This window comes from Spodoptera frugiperda, chromosome 28 (assembly GCF_023101765.2).
Source record: "Spodoptera frugiperda isolate SF20-4 chromosome 28, AGI-APGP_CSIRO_Sfru_2.0, whole genome shotgun sequence".
NCBI lineage: Eukaryota > Metazoa > Arthropoda > Insecta > Lepidoptera > Noctuidae > Spodoptera > Spodoptera frugiperda.
Genome location: NC_064239.1, coordinates 5000712 through 5022000, shown reverse-complemented (window position 1 = coordinate 5022000; position 21289 = coordinate 5000712). Strand labels below are relative to the sequence as shown.

Here is a 21289-nt window from a genome sequence, read left to right as displayed (position 1 = left end):
CAATCTAATTATTGGTATTTATTACGTGAAACGGAGTTTGGATTTATATGGTAATAGCCACTCCTGGTGGTGCTCGTGGTGAAAAGTTTATATTCCATTGCATATTATACTTCTACTTACTCCTTCATGGCTTAAAGAGCGTGACGTTATGTGTATAAATAGACTTTTACTAGCGCCCAAAGTTACGCGAAAATACCAATCTCATTGAATACACATTTTTCTGAAAATATGAATATTGGTTTTACTTATATTTCTGTAGTTTAATTAAAGGAATTTGAGAACAAAGAGCCAGTATTGATGAATAAAAAAGTAGAGAAGATTATGAACTGCGTAGCGAAAAGAGCAAAAATCACAAACAAACAGTAATATAATACTCGGAAAATACGGAACTGTACGAAAAATATTCAGTAACAAGGAAATACAATTTAAGAGGCAGTATCTAGGAATTATGAAATCAATAAACGTTATTTATTTGATCAACTTTACGTCTGAGAAGCCCATTCCCATTGTGTAGACAATTCTGTTCTTGTCTGACGTGGTAATTATTTTTAAAATGTAACAGTAACGTTGACTGTACGGTTGGCGCTGTAGTTGGGTAACCGGCCGCCGCGTAAAGAACAGCGGGTTCGATTCTCGCACGGAGTAATTATTTGTATGATCTAAAAATTGTTGTTTCGGGTCTGAATGTCTGTAAATGTAGCATATGTGTACGGAACGTACACATATACTATATGTGAACTTATATGTTTGTAAACGCATCAACGACACAGGAGAAAATCCTAGTGTGGAGCGGTGTTTTTTTTAAATAAAGATATACAAATTAAAAAGTATTGCGGCTATTATATAAGGGAGAGTAACAAACTGTATTGTAACGGCTACTAATAAAAACTAACAATCTACAATAAAGTGGGGCATAACACAAAAATAAAACCCAATTTTCAACGTTATTTATAGGTTCGAAGGAATCATATTGAATGATTTGAAACTCAATCTGTAGCTCTCGCCCTACAACAAAAGGCAGATACCCGAAAAGTTTTGTACCTGAGGTTTTAATAAAAGCGTGAAAAAAATGTTATCTTTACAGTTTATTAATTACATTACATTGCTAATTCAGTAAGAAAGTTTTTCTACCAGAGATGCGCTTTGTAGTTATGCTACGAAGCTGTAATAGCTAAGCTGTGAAACTATGTAACCGTTTTTACTGATACAAAGCTATGTAGATGTGCGAGGAAAATGCGTAGCTCGGGTATGCGATGTAACGATAGTAGGGAAACCATCCATAGCACACATTCATAGCACGTATCCAAAGCATGCATTTGCGTGTTATAGACACGCATCCATAGCACGCATCTTTTCATTTAAAATACACAGCTTAGCTGGGTCACCAGTGCTAAGCTATGTGTACCAATGAATATAAATTAGTAGAAGCCAAACGCATCCGCAGCAACGTAGCATATCACATCTCTGGTAGAAAAACATCCTTATCCATTACCTAAGTTGTAGTATGATACGAAAATTATTAGTAAATACTTAAACGTAAAAAAATATAATTATAATTAGTTAAAGTCCTTAACCTTGTATACTCAAAGGTTATACTCACTACTAGACTAACAAAGCATTCTATAAACTGTTATAATTAATCTTTTTCATCCATCCAATCCCTTCAGGATTAACAGATATTTGCGAACAAAAGGTCCGTCTTATCCTCAGGGATACTCGCAGACAATATCATGGTGTAAACGATGGTCCCATGACACATTGGAACAATGATCCTACCTTCACTTGAGAGAGACCAAGTGGGTCGTTTAAATAGGTACTATCATTATTGTTTCTTAGATAATATGCATTAGAAGGTAGTATTGTTTGTGTGTTTACGTTGTAAATACGTATGTATTTAGGTTACCTAGTAGTTGTGTTTTAATAAAACTAACTAATACCAATTTAATCAGCTAATATTTGCTCACTGATAGGCACAAACTATACTATAAAAATAACAATTTGTAATACCTAAAGATAATTGCAATACATCAGAGAAATCCTATTTAAGAATTGATCGATATTTGTTAAATAAGTAACAAAAAAACTATTTTTTTACAATTTTTGTCTGACTGTCTGTGTGGTCCGGCTAATCTCTGCAATGGTTGGACTGTTTTTAACAGGACTTTTATTGGCTGCTTGTTCATGTACTAAAGACTAACTTAGGCTGCTTTTACTTAGTCACAAAGTCCATAATGCACGCGAGCGAAGCCGTAGACATTAGCTAGTAAACATTAAATTAAATAAGTGTTACGCAAGGGTAACATTAAATTAAATAAGTGTTACGCAAGGGTTCAAAAGTTTTAAGGATTTACAACCAGTTTACATGCTTGTTAACAACATCGGTGGAATAGTTTCACAGTTAACAACGGAACGTGGAAACCGTATGCGAAGTGCACTCGCTGCACTGTCGTGACTTCGTGAGTTAGTTGAAGGTAACCTGAGCGATGGCCTTAAAGCTCACATAGTGTAGAAGTAACTGAGGACAAAGGGTGTGCTTGAAATTGTTTAGCAGTACTTAAATACTCGTACGATAATGTAGGAATGTTAATTTATGTGTGCAGTTATACAGTAGAATTGAATATTTTTCACTAAGAATAATTAGAAATGGTATTCGCTTAACCAGTGATGCATAATACATGTTTTCATTAACGAAATAATAACACGAAAATTTGATTCTTTGAATTAAATGACTTCTTAATGTTCTTCAAGTTTTTTCAGGGAGGAATATAATATTCCGGAGCTGCGGACTACCTAGCGGTATTAAGGGGGCGGTTTATAGTCCGTAAGAGTCTGACACTCCATCTCGCCTTGCCCGGGTAGGAGAAGTGATTGGATGATTATGCCTCTCAAAATAAAAGAATATAATATTATTTTGTGATAAACATTGTTTAATTTTGTGCTCCTAAAATAAAATTCTAAAATTTCTAGAATTTAACAAACAACAGGACGATTCTGGACCGAAGCTATTTCATTCACCGCAATAGTTAATCGATGCTTCTATCTCAAATTCTATTAACTACTGATTTTCCATGGCAGCACAGTCTATTAATTTTATCGAAACCCGAAGTTAGTTCTGGAGTTCAAATAATATCTCCAATTTAACTGCAGTAATAACGACCGACGGTACGATAATGGCTTATTAGACTTAATTGGAGAGATTAGCATGACTGTGAGTTAACTGTCTAACACTATGGTATTAGTATTAGGTACAGTATCGTATTTCAGGATATTGATATTGATATCCTTATTTCTACAATTAATCAAGGATTAATAAATTGTGTTTGTGTAGGTATACAAAGAGACATTTTTTTTACATATATCGTCACGCCTGTTATCCGCGTAGGAGTAGGCAGAGGTGCACATTATAGCACGTAATGCCACTGTACAATGTACACAACCTTTTTCACAATTTATATTGTAAGTCCAATGGGCACATTTCCAGACTCCGTGCTACTACTGAGAAATTTTCGAAAAACCGAAAATAGCCGAGCATTACTTCTTAGCAAAACTTAATAGAGACAAAATATGTTACTATTATTTTGTACACTTTCTTTCGGACGAACGTCCTAACCACCGTTGAACACATTATCGCTTAGCGCCAGGCAAGATAGTGACCGACCGCGAGGCCTACTGAAACTAAAAAGATATCTTACAAAGCCTCTTACCTCTTTTACATACTCATAATAATACAAGAAAAGTAAATATTGCACAAACCTATTCAGAAAACATAATCTAATGTCAAGATAACTCTCAAACTAACTTAGAAAGAGTACCTTAACAGAAACTTCCTTACCTCTTTACATCGCAATCACGTCACAACCATCTAGATATAAAAGATAATTTATGAGCTTGACATGTTTTAAGACGGTATAGTTACCCAATTTCCCCTTAAGCTGTTATTCTACCCGCCATGATAAATTTGACAAACGGCCTCAAGTTCCTGGATAACGGAATGTTTTTTTTTTTTTATCAGAGCGTGACGTAGTTACAATAAGTTTCCACACACTGAATGTGCTGGTGACCAAATAACTGTAATAAAAGTTTGTCCTGTAAATACGTAAACCGCTGATGTATGAAAATATTCGGACCACATCATTTTTATCAGGTTTACGGTGGAACGCTCACGGCAATCATGTTGTTGGAACGATTGAATTTTTTTTTTCGTTTGTTTTAATTTTTTAACATAGTGTTAAAGTTTTAATTGTTACGTGGAAATATTGTGTTGTGGTCTGTTAATAATTGAACAAAATACTCCGTGAAACTAAAATTCTTGAATCAGACGGCCTTACTATAAAAGCAATATAATTTAGCTTTCTATAAAAATACTTACGACTCCTCTTAGACTTTTCGTAAAAGCATATCAATCATGACAATACGAAATATGACATTTCCATAAAATACTTTACGATTTAACATTCCCATATAACTTCTTAATGGCTATTTCAGCAGGAGTATCAAAGGATATATTTATAACGCACCATAACCACGTCATAATATAAAGAATACAATGAAAGGGATATTTATTGCCATTCCTCAACATTTCCACGGCATGCTCATGGAAAATTCACGATTTTCCTCAAACTTTGGCTAAATGCGTGTACCGACAATTGTACAACGTCACTGTATTTTGTAACTAAAGATAAGGTTTGATGACAAGCTATTTACGCCCAATTGTGAACGGGGATAGGTTTGATTACGATTTAACATAATCTAGAAACATGAAGTAAATTGATTACCTATTCGAAGTAGGAGGATTCGATTAATGTATAGTGAGTTAATACTCATTAGAATTTTATTAAAGACACACTTATTTTAATTGAAATTTGATAATAAATTGCACAATAGATAAAATAGATTAAAATTAATCCACAACCCTATAGTGTATAGGTAAACATGTGACCAATCGTGTCCTATTTAATATTATGACCATTATAATTGAATGAATTAAATTAAAATTGTGATTATTATAATTACAGGTTTAATAACTACATGATTAAATCTATCACAAAACAATTTAAAGCACCGAACCGAATAATTGTATAGATTGTTCAGTCTAGCGATATTGCCAGAACGTATCAAATACTTGATTGCTGAATAATTAATTGAAGAAACATTTCATGTCAATCTCACAAATTGAAGGCGATTCGAGTTGCTGTCATTTTAATTGGTTCCAACTCAACATAATATTACTTACGCACAGTCTTTCGCGTGACAACTGAAATGAAAAGATATCGAGTATATTGCTATATAAAGTACTATTCTCAAAATATAATACTCAATGAGTGAAGTCACTCGACACTAAGGAAAGTATATTCATAAAACATAATATAGAAACATCACAGAAAATCATTGGATTAAGACTCATCTATTGAACAATTTAAAAACCTCCACAAAGCTTTTTTGCAAAATTTAACTTGCTTTTACAGTCATGCCACAAGATTAATTTAAGCATTCCTCTCCTCCATAAAACTGATAACAAAGAGATAAGAAATAAAATTCTAATAAGTTATCAGGACTTAGGTGCGTGCTCGTCTCGATCCAATCTAATCAGCGTTAGAAGACGTAGCTCGTAGGCGCCGTCGTAGGCTTCGTAGCACTTTCCGTAGCATTTTCCGTAGCAAGCGGGCACGTAGCTCCCATACTATGAATACATTTAGACTACTAAGGACGTCCCGCAGCGCCGCTTGGAGTTTCTGAGCTAAAAGACTGAGCCTCATGATTTATATTATGGTTATGACATTCAGAACAAAGATATAAGTTTCATCACTGAGGAATATTTCCTTGAATATTATTCAAGAATAAATGGGCAGATTATGGACGTCTATAGACATTTACCAGCAGAAACAAAAGGCGAAAAATGTTTTCCAATGTTCTTAGTGGTCTCTTTCGTGATGATTTAGCGAGTAATCTAAGATAGCTTATGTTGATGATAAGTGTGTAGCTATAAATAAATGTAATGGGTAGCCATGTGATGATTGTTTTTCCTTAACGATGCATGGGGTGATAGGAACAGAGTTATAGCATTTGACATCATATTAGGTAGATACATTTATTCATACAATCCTCATTAATGAATAGTAACTACAAAAAACGCTTTTACCAAATATAAATAGTATGGCCCGACTGCAGTCTGGGACTAGCAGCACATTTACATTCATACCTCACTTTTATTTATTTAAAAACGACACCCAAATAAAAACGAGACAATCACATTAAGGTTACTTCAGAAATAACAATATTCGTCAAAGAAAGCATTGTCATACTAAGTACAAAGGTGTATGTGTAGAGAAAAAACAATAACATCAGTGTCTCTCGCGATAGATATCAAGCTTGTAATCAAATCAGAACTTTTGCCAATTACACGTATCATTTGCAACGGTACAAACAATATAGCACGACTACTTCAATTGTGACACGCCAAACCTTCCAAAACGCACAAGTGACATGTATAATAGAGAGCACATAATAATATTACCATAAATTATATATTGAACACCATGCCGACTAAAATTATTTCAAATATCCACAACTTTTTATTTCTACTCCATCTGACAACCGAAGCCAAGACCCCTCGCCGAGACCGCTCGGCAGTCACGCTTGCGATCTCAACAAATGAGACCTTCCAATGCAAATAAATAGATTGTATTTAGATAATGTGTTCGTTTTTTCATCTTTTGGTGTAATATGTTTATTTAAGCTTAAACAAATTTCTATATCGTCAGCATTAATTTAAAAGGATCAAAGCCGTTTTCGATTTAGAATTAGATACGCGTAATTTGATGAATTTATTAAAACAAATTAAATTAGAAGAAGCTGTTTATTCAAGCGTAAGTTAAGAATCTAAATTATTGTTAAATATCATGTTAATTAAAAACGACTTATCTGTGTGTTTAATAAAATGTGAAACGTGAGTTGAAATATCTTAACCTCAAAATCTAATTAAGTAAGAAATGAAATGTATAAGACTTGTTGTAAATAAAATCTAAAATAAGAAGCTTTTCTTTTTACTCATAGTTTTAGTTTATTATCTAAAAACAAATTAGAGAGATACTTATACAATATTATATATAAAGGTCGGAGTAGGAGCGCCGATTTTCATGTTGTGAGGTTATACGATACCTTTTGTTACGTTCCCGTATAAATTAATAAGACGCCCTTGTAATGAGCACACGTTGTTAGTTCTCCGATATTTATTTTTCTAGATATTTGTCACGGTATCCGTCCCAATCATTCGCTGAACTTGTCGGAAGCTTTAGTTGGAAAACTTTGGAATTTTTTTACGATCAGTTACAGAATATTTATTTATTTATTAGGACAACCAGTAGTTGTTACATTAGGACTTATATCTAAACACTTACATAATAATAAATTTAAATGCACAACATTTTAAGGTGTCACAACATGCACTGTAGGACAACATAATGGTGACACTGTTCTCAGTTAATAGGAAAAAAAAAATTAAAAATAAAATACAATGTGAAAATAAATTAAAATAAAACACATTCAAACAAAACAATATTAACATACCCGCAAAATTATACATGGTTAAGATAACTAAGATTAAATAACACAAATGATACAAATGAACCAAAAACCAAAATCAACAAAAAATACAAAAATTTTTAAATTAATTCCTTTTTTTTCATAATTTTATGAAAAAAAAGGAATTAATTTAAAAGTTTTAAATTATTCCCAAATAAAGATTTGCACACATATATGGAAATGAAATTTATGAAATTTATAAATAAAATTAAATTAAATTAAAATTAAATTAAATAAAATTAAAATTAAATTAAATAACAATTATATGTCAGCTGTAAGACCAGTATGATCCAGTATGATCAGTGCGATAAAAAACAATTATATATCAGCTGTATGACCAGTATGATCACCATGATCGCTCAATAATCCCACAACAGTCTTTTTAAAATTCGGTAGTGTGTCAGCAAAAATATCCACATCACCAGAGATTTCATTATAGGACCTAGACAGTCGAGACAAGGCAGAAAAATCCTTCAAGTTGGTCCTGGCAGGTGGTCGATGCAATAACCCAGCCCTGAGAGTCGCTTTCCTGGGAACACGAGCTGGCACACGCAAACTGAATGTCCCCAAAAGCGGCGGACAATGAAACCCGTATCTTAATACCTTATACAGAAATGTCATGTCTAGCAGACGTCTCCGAGTTGCCAAACTATTCATCGACTTTAATTGTTTTTGCAAGCCTAATGAGAAGGTGAGGTGTCTTAAAAATCTCTTCTGAATCCGTTCAATTCGAAGTTGGTGAACATTATATTGTGGCGACCACACAACACTGCAATATTCCAGGTTACTACGAACATAACTATTATAAAGAGCTATCTTTGTAGCGGGCTTACGAAATGATTTAGTGTTCCGAATGATAAAACCCAACATTTTAGATGATTTGTTTATAATATTATCTATATATTATGTAATAGTATATTATGTAGATAGATTTCTTATAAATGGATGTGGAATTTTCTAAAATATACTTTGATATTTCGTCTTAGTTTTTGATTGGAAACTTTAACACAACTATGAACCTTGATCCGCATTTTATTATTTCTCTTCAAGAACTTATGAATATTGGTTGGTAACCTTTAATAACTGACTCATATTGGATGAATAACTACTGAAGGTAAAACCTCCGGTAATGTGGCCCATCATACTCGTATGATGTCCCTAGTGGTGTTTTTTGTTTTTCATTTAAGAGGGGGAAAATCATTTAATGACCTCTCCCATCTTGGGCAAGGTGAGAGGGAGTGTCAGACTCTTACTGACTAAAAACCACCCCGTTCCTACTTCTGCCCTTCGAACCGGAGCCACTGTAAACCCGCTAGGTAGTCCGCAGCTCCCCTTGTGGTGTAACTGCGACAATCATGGAATGAAAAAGCATTTAAAGATATTATTTAATTTAGTATCTATTGATATTTTTAGCTATGGATAGTAGACAGGGTCCATAATTGATTCTATGTCTAACATACCATCTGTTTTATGTACACATTATGACATGCAATAAAGTATTGAGTATTGAGTAACAATACATCTAATTGAAACTCGCGTCAATTAATGTACTAAATACATATAAAGAAAATACAATCAAAGTTAGTTACACTAAAAGTAAGTGACGATGCGAAATAACAAGAAAGAAGGTCCTAGAACGTTTCCAATCTCACTTTTATAAATGTTTATACAGTAAGGCCTTTACGTTTGTCGCCTCCACAGTCGTAATCCTGCAATTTGCTTTGCGTATCTATTCGAACATTTCGCTCCCACAATGTGTTACCGAGAAATTTATTGCTAACACACGAACATTTATTTCCTAAGTGATTAATTTTCGAGTTACTTAAGTTTAAGTTCAAAGGAAATGTAGAGCGGTCAGTGATAATTGTTTAATCTGCTTTATTATTGTTTAGTAATTAGTAAATACATGCTCAATTGCTTTGACTGCTATTTACTGTTGATTTAGTTGATTTGGCTGTTTATGCTTGTTCAGTTTTTGTTATTACTAGATTGTAATAGTAATACCTAAGGCTAACTGACGTAATTTAACTTAAAACAATATTACATTTCAAATGTTACGAATCTTCGTATAATATAACTGCTTTCTCTGACTCAAGAATCGAACCTATAGCTTATATTAGGTGGTTACCCTTACAAACCAAACCAACAATTATAAATACATAGTTTTACAAATCATATTTATCTAAAAAAAATCTTAACAACAAAACATTAGTCGCTCATCGTATCTGTCATATCTATGTCCAAACTTTACACCAAACAATTGGCTCGTTACCGTCCCATGGCCATCGATCACTCCTCATGTCCTCGTGTAAGCCGCCTCCGCCTCAAACGGCTCTCTATGGAAATTTCCAATCCTTCAGACATTCGCACGAGATTGAACATTTAATGGGTTTTGATAAACGACTGCGAGGAAAAATGTAATGGGAACCAAATTTAGAGTTGTCGATAAGTGTTCCAATTATGCTATTTTAGACCTTCAAAGAAATGTTATGTTTTATCAAAGAGTAACTTGAACTCATGAGAAACTTGTTTACAATTAATTTAGAATTTTAGCAACTGAATCTATTGACGTTGAGAGGGTTCCACTCAGTAATGTGTTTTGCCCACCGTTCGTCCGACATGCGGCAGACATGTCACATATTATACGTCACGGCAGACCCAGAGGAAGATGCGGAATGAACTTGATGCATATGAAAAGGATTGACCACTCTTCTCTACGAAGAGTCAAATGGAAGGACAGTAGAGAGACCTTGGCCCTGCCAGTGGGACGATCATGACTGGTAAAATAAAAACTGAGTCTATTCGAATGATTTGTATACCATGTTACATTTTGCTTAAAACTAATTACACAAATTGTGGGCACTCGGTACATGATACTACCTGTGATACTACACGAACAACGCGATGCTAACCGTTGATGCGTACATGTCACATCGGTGTGATGGCAATTTTTATTACTTTTAATAATTTTAAATCGTTGCGTCGTTGTTTCGGTTTAGTGGGTTTTTACTTTAGGACATAACACACTTAAAAAGGACGGCTCTGGCACGGCGTTTTTTGTTTTGAAAATGAGACAAAAAGGTTGCAAGTGTGCTGGCAGTGAACTTAACAACTTTTTGTACTGACGTTATAAAATATATCATACGACATACGATTTAAAGTTCAAATTAAATTGGCAATTTAGTAGCTGGGTTGAAGCGGTGCTTGTTAAGTCAGTTATGTCCTTAATTCGATACAATGTACATTAAACCCAAGCAACCTTAGACATCAGAGATATGGGCAGTGAGCACAGCCCAGATTAATATATATATAATTTAAAAAAAAATATTGATCTTGTATGAATATAGATTTACAAAAAGATCGGACCTGTTTTTCTTATTCAAAAATAAAATTGTATATAACATAAATACAAATACATTTAAATACACAGTGAATACAGTGATGGTTGTTTCTGCAATATTAATTAAAAATGCCCGAGAAATTCACGGAACGGTATTCATTTATGGAAATTCCGTAGCACATGACATGTTCGTATTTTAGTTACTATTTAAAATACCCGGAATGCGAATTATAAACTCGATGAATGAATGATCTCGATTTAAATGAAAATGTACATTCTGAACTCGTTAAAATTATATGTCTAACTTACCGACGTGATTGCTGTAATTCCAAATTCATATCTAATAAATTAGATGTTGGTGATACCAAACTGATTGGTTTATATTTTCGTTATATGGATAACTGATAATGGTAGCTAATTGCCTAATTGCTTTAAAACTGCGTCATACACATCTATACAACACTTCTCACTAGTCATAAGAAGGTATCTTACTTATTAGGATTATTATATTTATATCACTTACTGCTGCACTCGGAGACATTTAATGATTTACTTAAACTGTTCCTTAGCATCGATTTTGATCCGATAACAATTCTTAGGGCCTAGATTACATAATCATTAAATGACTTTGAATACGGCGATTACAAATCTTTGAAATTAAAGAGAAATGTGGAAATTGAAACCTCGCAACCACGGCCTTACGATAACTTGTACAAAAAAGCAGTATGTCATGAATAATGTCATGAAAATACCTTTTATAATTTAAGTGAAATAATGTTACAGTTAAAAACGATTCGTTACACCCGCGTCGGATTGGTGCCTTTGTTAAAATATCGTTTATCGTGTTTCCAGTGTGGTGTGGCCTTAATTATATACAAAACGTGTTTTCAACTTCAAAATTATATTTGGTTAAATCTGTTTACCCATTTCTCATTTAATTTAAATCAGCGCTTAATACGTGAAATGTACCTGTCAATTAATTCCTGTGCATATAATTTAAATTATGAAATTGTTGTTACATTGTGTTTTGGTATTGTTTCAATACAAATCCAGTATTTTGACAAAATATTATTTAGGTATTTTATACACAGTAGCCTATCCTTTCGAAGTTTATAATATGTTATGTCTATAAACAAAATGACATGCCTAGGTATCTGTTCAAAATTACAGCGTAAGCTTAAAAACGTAAATAACAGCAGTAAGAACTGCTGTTATTTTTAATTACTTCCAAATATTCTTGCAGAACTCTCGGAACTAACGGCTACACTACGTTTAAAGGAAAAGTTAAAACATAAAATTCCAATTAGTAGCTTACCCTGGCAAGGAAAATGAACGAACACAACATTTCAAGATACTACGAATTCATTTAATCCCGTTTACTTTTAGTTCCCCATTACTAATTTGAGATGGACTAAAGCCAATAATAGTGTTCTTTGTCCTATGATTAATAGGGGATGGTCCCGATAAATGGCGACCCTATTCCATTAATTGGGGCTAAATCGAACAACGGCTTCCATGCTATAATCGTAGGTTTTAGTCGATACCTAAATCTAATTAGGCGGCGTTTGCTGGCCGCACGTGCGTGGTTGTATTGTAGCTGCCGTCAATGGTTACCGTGGAAGTGTGGAGCTCAGTAATGTGGTACGGACTCGACGTGCGGCGCAGAATTCCTACGTGGCTTAATACTGCGATATTGCGTTCTACTGGACCTTTTAATTACTCTTGGCAGCCTATTGACCAGCTTCTGTCTTTTGCACGACTTGTTCAACAATGAACCTAGAATTCAGAATGCCCATTAGCTTTCTTTTGTCTCATAACATATCAGACTCTCGTATGGAAAATGTGGTTTTATTCTATGCTTCATTATTCATATTTACGAGCCAGACACAGTCTCTTTCAGAGTGTTTTTCTGTGTCGTTTTTACATAATAATTGTGATTTTTAGTTCCAGACAAAGATATATTTATTTGACCTACAATTAGATATTCCGGTTCGAGGCGTGGGATTTCTGTTTGTAAATACACCCACCACAGTAAGAATAAAAGGAAAGTATGTATTTTGTGTTTGGCTTAATTGCAGACAAAGTGCCAGGGTGATAATTTCATGCAGCCACAGAATACACTCGTTTATCTTTATATATAAGTGTGGGAGTGCCATGCTTCGGCACGAATGGGCCAGCTGGACCGGAGTGATACCACGGCCACATCGAAAACCGAACGCTTGCCAACGCAAGCGTTTGGTTTTAGCCTCCGCTAACCACACTAACACAACTGTTAGTGTGGTTACCGGAAGCCCAATACCCCCTTCCCAATCTTTCCAATCTCCCAACAATCCTTAAATTCCTAACCCCCAAAAGGCAACGCACTTCTAATGAAAAAACGCGCCTATGGTGTTTTAAGTGTCCATGGGCTGCGGCAATTGCTTACCATCAGGTGATACGTCTAGTCGTATAAGTCGTCGTCGGCGTGTTCCATAAAAAAATCTATAAATTTTCATCCCGCGACTACGTCTACATGGCATTTAGAAAACATTGCATATTGGGATAGGTCCAGTTACTCCAAAACCACTTCTATGCATGCCATAATCTGCTTCCTCTTTATAGTTAGTACTCATGAAAACTATAGTGCAAAAATTAGGCTATGCATCCAAGTACGCGTACGACCTATACAAATAATGGCATAATATATGCAGCAGATAGCGTAACAATATGCATCAAATGCATAAATTTAGCTATTTATGCGCACAGAATTACGTGCCTATTTGTACCGACACATTGCATTGTGCAATTTGTTCATATAGGTGGAAAATGCATTTGGAAAATAATGACAGCGACAAAATTTTAAATTAATAGATTAATATTTTACTATTATATTATCCTTACTTATTAGTAAATACAATGCGGTATTAGGGATTTAAAATACGTGAAGTTATGTATATAACAATAGTATTTTAGTTAAATTGTAGTGTGGTTTACGCAGGTCCCGTTTTTTTTTTGTTTCCAGGTTAGGTTTGGGTTAGGTTTGGGTTAGGTTTGGGTTAGGTTTGGGTTAGGTTTGGGTTAGGTTTGGGTTATGTTTCGTTTTAACCTAAACCAAACATTAATCACCACGCTTGCTCAATGTGGGTTGGCGATTTGAAACCTATAATTGAAATTATAAGCCCAGGTTTCCACACGATGTTTTCCTTCACCGTTTGTCAGGGGTGTCTAAATAATCTTTGCAAGTACATATAACTCGGAAAAAATCACATTGGTACTTGCCGTTGGTAGGTTTCGAAACCTACGGGCCTCCGGGCTTACTACAGAATGTGTAACTAAAACTACGTGTTCCTGATCCTCATCGATAACCACGACCACACTGTCAATAGAAAAAAAAATCTAACATTTAAATATCACTTTGTATGTTTTCTGAGCCATTGTAAACTGTCGAGTCCCGGGGTTTTTTGCGCAATAATTATTTGCCAAACATCCTTGTTCCAACCAATTTGCTGTTACGGTTCCCGCATACCTGGTTGTTTCTTTACTGAACGACTTTGATGTTATCTGCTGACTGTGCTCACATATATGGATATGTCAACGACCTGGGGGAAGGCTCGGGAATCGTTCTACAGAGATTTAAGTTTAAAGCGTTTTGTTTTGATTTTTTTCCAAAAATATACCTTATAGTTATTTAGCAGTATGATGATGATAGTGTACAAAACATACTAGTATATGTCACAGCACCTACTCTTACCGCCAGTGCACAAATAGTAATAAACTTAAAACTTATACGTCGCTTTCAAATATATATATCCCATGTTTTTATGGGATAGACTGACCAATGAAGACACGTATCACCTAATTGTAAGCAATCAGCGCCGCTCAAGGACACGCGAAACACCAGAAGAGATACAAGCCTATTATTATATCATATCTAATAATATCGAAGTGGTAGGAAACGTATTTAATTAACAAAACATATAAATAATATTAAGATGAGAGTAATTCAATACAGACGTTTGGCACAATGCGTTTATCTCAGCGACTCGTACAACAATCTGTACAGTCTCTTTGTCAAGCGATCTGTAACAAATAGTATGCTGCGTTCAGCTACGACGCTCATTCGCAAAATGATGCGACATAAAATAAAACATTCAGTGTAATGCGCAGATTCTGCTGACGTACGACGCTTTTACTTGCAGCAGAGACAATCAATGTTTGTTTAATTTTGAGAAATAAACATCACTCACGGATGGAAGAATTTTGGTACTTTGTGTTTTGACTTTGATTTTCTTAAATGTTCATTATAGCATTAATCACGGTGCCTAACAAGCATTGAATTCGTAGTAGTACGTAAGCTTAATCAAATTAAGCATTCGGAGAATAGTTAAAAGAAAATATTTAATAAATAGTTGTTGCTGCTCGTATTAGTCTATGTATATTAAAGTTGTAAGTGCTTTAAGTTCATGAATGAAATCGTTTACCAATGCCCTCATTCTGGAAGGTGAATGTTTGAAGTAGTATGTATGTATCCTTGCAATGTGTACACGCGACACATACATATAAAAAATCACGATCGATCAAACCCAAGTCAATATATCATCATTCCCGGGCAATCACTCAATCCTTAACATTCCCCTCACAAAATAAATAGCAAAGAGCTATTATTTCTCCCGCAAACTTATAAAGACTTATAAACACACCATTAAAACTTCACTGCAGTTATTTTGAACCCAATGAACAGTTTTAAGTGTTCTCAACTAGATTTTCTTGAACTAATTCAGCCGAGAAATATAATACGGGTTGTTCTACGTTTTGTTTAAGGGAAAATGGGGGGGAAAGTTCACCCCGTATCTGATTCCCACGGGGCCTGTCTTAGGGTGTCTCCCTTCCCGGTCGAATGGGCACGTAGCTCATTTGTACAGCAAACTGATCACCTGTGAAACTACACAAGTTAATAAACAGTAGTTTCATTACGAACAACATCTGTGACGTGTATCACAACAATGATTTTAATCAAGCACCTAACGAGATGTAATTACGTCGAAAATGTCAATGTCGCTGTATTCACGTTACACGTGTAACAAACTTTTGTTGACTTCATGGACATGTTGATGTTGATACACAGTGAATGTCGGAGCTTATTATTTAATTCGGATGTCTTTATATTCGAAGTTTTTCAGGGAATACTTTTTCTACTATAAAAAATAAGCTTGTTTTGACAATCGCTGTTTATTCTAAGCTAAGGCTCCTAAAATAACATCTATTACTAAACCTATCCTTGTATTTATAATACAAGGATCATTATCAGAGCAATTAGTCCACTAATTATCATAACCCTTGTAGGCGTCGGAGTTATTTCTGCTCCAAATCTCTCACTATCAAAACTTAAAAAATAAAGACGGTTTTTCTTTTAGAATATTTATAATGACGATATATCCGACCTACTAATTAGAAAAACTGAACTATGAACAAAATATAAACATTCTGTCGGTTACACCGAAATTGGCGAAGCAACTAATCCCGCATTTTTCGGCGTCTTTGGGATAAAAGAGAACGTTAGAAAAGTTTTTCGAGTGAAACCGATACCAAGTTTTGTAACAGATGTGTGGGTGACCTTTGGCCTTACACGTTTTAGTTAGGATCCGTACAGAAATGAAAGAATCCCGTTTAAAAATACCAAAAACGTACAGAACTGTTTGGCCCCAAGTTGTACGAGTTAATTGGTAGAACGATATTGCAGCAATCAGTTCGACTATTTGCTATTTTGATCTTTATTACTGTTCTACGTGACTTGCTGCGTAGTTTCGGCTAAATAAATTACTATTAGTTTGAATAAATACTGGTTTCGATAGGTTTGTTTTGTCACAATTGTGGGCTTTTAAAGGTAAACAAAGTAAAGCCTGTGAGGCTGGCTTATAGTTGGCCTGTAGTGGTTGTTTGCGGTTGTCTGTTAAATTGTCCAGTGAATTGACTGGTCAGATTCCTCAACGTCATTCTGTATTTCACAAAATGTTTATAACTAGATGCGAATCTAGTTACGTTTACATAAATAGCAGTCTGTGATTCTTCATAATAACTTTTGAAAGTTAAAAGACGTTGACTTATATAATTATTATTTCACAGCAACAATAAAATCCAAAACAAGCACTAGACTTTACTTTGTTTTAAATTATGCAACAAACGTGATAATATTAATCCTACAGTACTATATTTACTTAGTTACGGTACATACATATGTACGAACATGTATTTAGATAGTAACTTTACAGCTTAAACTAAATCCGTCCTAAACCCTGTTTTACAGGCCTGGACGAGTGTGTTACTACATTCTAGGAACCAAACCTCCATTATTGGAATCGGATAGTATTGGATATACAAACCTATCTGTGATAGACATCAATATAGACATCAGTCCTTACCTAAGTAACGTCTAGCGTTTCTATGCCGTTCTGTATCAAATATTTGCACTAGAACAAGAATGACCCGCATAGGCTACAAACAATTTCTTTGTTCAAAGATCCATTTGTACCAAGTCTAGTCTAATTTTATTGATACTCGTTTGATATTTCAGAAAAAAGAAATACAATGTTCTATCTGTGAGTGAGTGAATCGTACACACTTGTAATTTCTCTGGTGATACAGATCTCCATGTGCGATGCCGATTAGTTACCATCTGGTAATCCGTCTGCTCATTAGATCTCCTATCCTATATAAAACTTTTAAGGTACTCTTCATCTGAGATGACAATTACTTACCATTAGGTGATCTGTCTGCTCATTAGATCTCCTATCCTATATAAAACTTTTAAGGTACTCTCTATGTGCGATGCCAATTACTTAAGATCAGGAAATCCGTCTGCCCATTAGATCTCCTATCCTTTATAGAACGTTTGAGGGACAGGCTTTCACAAAGCTATGTCTAAACTATATATGAAAGATTGATCATTGACACGTCTAGACATTTCTATCATAAAATAAATTAGTGTCTTTAGGAATAATTTTTTGTCCGTACCTTTAATCAATTGTGAGACTGATGTATTGTACATGAAAGTTTACCTAGGTGGATGTGCCGTAAGTAAAGGGTAATATTCCTAGTTATAATGTTACAAATTCTAAGCATGTCAGTCTGTTTGTTTGTCCTTCTTTTGTGTCAAAACAGGACGATGGATTAGCGTGATTTTGTATGTGGATTTTTGGAAATCTGAATAGTTGAAAATATGTAATACAACCCATTCTTGATAATATTTTTCTTTGGAAAATTACAGTAAGGTTTTATTTTATTTATTCCTTTGCTCTAAGGTAGAAGCGGCCGGTAACCCTTTTTAGGTGTCCTTTGTAATATCTAAATGTCCCAATACGATTTACCTACGCCCTATAATATCTCTAAAACATATTTCTAAACCAAATGAGGTACACGATTCAACCATTTATCAAAAGACCATTTTATGAAGACACTTTTATTTATTTTCCTGACCCTTCGAGTCTCCGAAAACTTTGTAAGTAGAATTTCGTAATAAAGTATGGTAACAAGTTGTAACTATGATAAGAAAATCAACAACTTTGTATATTTTATGTGTAGAAGTCAACAGCTGCAGTTTATGTACCAGTTGTGTAATAGTATTATTGTGTTTTACTTATTCAGATGGCCATTAAGGAGGTCAGTTAAGGAGTTTCTAAATGGAAAATAACAGTGTTTTCATACTAATGTAATACACAGGTCGCCCTCATCTTTCTTTAGATTAGACAAGGTATATATACGGCAATTGAAATACGCAATAGATGCAGGAGTATATGTTGAACTAATAATATGGTCTTATAACACATATCTTTTAAAAGTGGGAGAACCATGCACAAACGGGCCGGCACGATCGGCGTGATACCATAGCCTCACAGAAAACCGACGTGAAACAACGCTTGCGTTATCTTTCGTTGTGTAAGTGATGGTTACCGAAGGCCTAATTACCCCTCTTCCCAATCCATGATTTCCCAACAACCCTTAAATTCCTATCCCCGAAAAGGCTGTAACGCCTCTGGTGTTTCAAGTATTCTTGGGCGCCGCCGATTGCTTTGCATCAGGTGATCCGTCTTACCTCGTCTCTGCTCGATTACCGGCTTAAAGTAACCATAAAAAATAAAGTTTCAACATTTACAAAATATTTATTAATTGATTTTATAGTGGTAACACGTTTCTTTCTAAAAAGAGGTGTCTCTCTGAAACAATGGTACTTCTGTCTTCAATAGACGGAGCGCCTACACCAAATATAGTTGCAATTTATCAGCGTTCTGAGATGGTGTGTAGTGATAAACGGTGATCGATATGAGCTTAATAAACTGCATGCGACATCTGCGCAGTAAATCTACTCGAATAAAGGAACATCTTCATTTTAACGACCTGTATATGGCCATTAATTTTCGCTATAATGTTCTGGTTTTCTATGGGATATTTTGTGGATTATGTGTGTATATTCAGCACTAGCTGTGCCCGTGGCTTCTTTCTTCTTTATGCGACAATGTAGGCTATTGATACGAATACAATATTTATATGGACATTCACAAAACTAAAAGAATTATAAGTGCGATGCCAACCTTTTAGACAAACACCCAAAGGTGCATGGGAGCAAAATTGGGCCTCTGTTTCCTTCAGGCTTATTGTTTTGAAACTCTGCCCATACTGATACCGAAATAGATAATGAGGAAATAATAGTAGATACCTTTGAACATGCATATTTTCTCTAGTAATAACTATTTCATTTTATGCAGGATTTATGGCTCAATAAGTAAATCTATTTATATAATATGCTGTTTCACTACGTAGTGATTGTTATTATTTTAACTTTAAGCCTAGATTTGTTTTGGCTGTGAACTCATCCCCTATAACATTAAACATACATACCAAGTTTAGACGAAAAACGCCGTAATATTATTTTACGACAAGAATATTGTTTTCAATACAGAATTTCTAACATTATTTTATTTGGCGTGTTGCCAAAATATCCGACGTTGAGTGGATAATACTAAGCGCTACTCGTGTAATTTTCAGCTCATGCATGTTATTAATAGTTTAATAAAACGTTTTTGAATATTAACTTTACGCATTATTATTGTTGCTGGTTTTTCAAATAAAATAATAGGGTAGATGGCTAATATGTATTTCAATGTCCGTCTTGTATAATATTTTAAAACATTAGACACGTATTTTTTATTTTCTTACGAAAACAATTACTTTCGAAGATATATCGATTTCAAATATCGCGTGACGTCAATTCTAGGTACATTTTATACGTAGAAATGACGTATTTATTCCCACTCCTAACGTTGATTCATTTTATCTAAGTATTGTGTTATCTTATTTGACTATTGTTATATTGGTATTCCTGTCGCGCATGCGCGCTTGGTATTACCTACTGCGCGCCCTTATGTTGGCATTACTGCGCGGGCTGCGTCCCGCGCATTCTATTCGATTTTAAAAATATTAAAGCAGTGGTGAACAAACTAGCGAGTTTGATTGACGAATGTCATTTCCCGATTTCCCGCGCAAATACTTAACAGTGGCGACGAGCGGATTTTACATTTGAAAATATGTCCACGGGAACAACTTATGTCATCGACGTCCACAGATCTAACTCAAACCGTCGCGCGTAAACAATCCTTACAGGCTAAACACTTCCGTGGTGTACTAAGACCAGAATTTAAAGAGAACGACCTTGTCTTTTTTTTTTTTTTTTTGAGGGGGGCAAAATCATCCAATGACTTTTCTCGCCTTGGGCGAGGCGAGAGGGAGTGTCAGACTCTTACTGACTAAAAACCACCCCGTTCCTTCTCCTGCCTTTCGAGCCGGAGCCCCGGTAAACCCGCTAGGTTGTCCGCAGCTCCGGATTAGGCATCAGCCCTACTGGGCCCCATCTGTGGTGGTCTGATGGCTCTTTGAGGCGCGCGCGGAACGCGACGCGCCGCACGCACTGGTCTGGTTCTGGTCGGGCGGCGAGCTACCCTTGCTCGCTGTCCGCAGCCCGCACTTACGGTGGCCGGAGATCGTCGCGCGATCCCCGACGCCCGGAGTGTCTCTCGCGACGGCTGGGGCGTGAGGAGGTTCGTTCTCTCACGCGCCCCGCCTCCTCCTTAGCTAGCATGACTGCTTCGCAGAAGGAGGAGACGGCATCCCAGTCCCCCTCGCTCCGCACCATGGCTTGTACCAATGCCGGACGCGAGAGGTCGCCGTCGCCGACTACATCCCTGAGGACACGGCGGTGCTCAGCCCATGCAGGGCACAGCGCCACCGTATGTTCCACTGTGTCCTCAGGACGGTCCTCGCAGTGATGACACCCGGGCGTTTCCTCCCGCCCAATCAGAAACAGGAACCTACCGAAACTAAACAGGAACCAACGACCTT

At 35.4% G+C, this 21289-nt stretch overlaps 1 protein-coding gene across 1 annotated transcript in view; it reads left to right on the top strand.

Annotated features, from left to right (window-relative positions):
• The window catches only part of LOC118265114 (uncharacterized), a 139953-nt gene extending 120398 nt beyond the window's left edge, over positions 1–19555 (top strand). Inside the window, exon 3 of the transcript XR_007707343.1 lies at positions 19544–19555. The gene's annotated coding sequence lies outside the window, so the exon portion shown is untranslated. The remainder of the gene's footprint in view (positions 1–19543) is intronic.
• The last annotated feature ends 1734 nt before the right edge of the window (positions 19556–21289 follow it).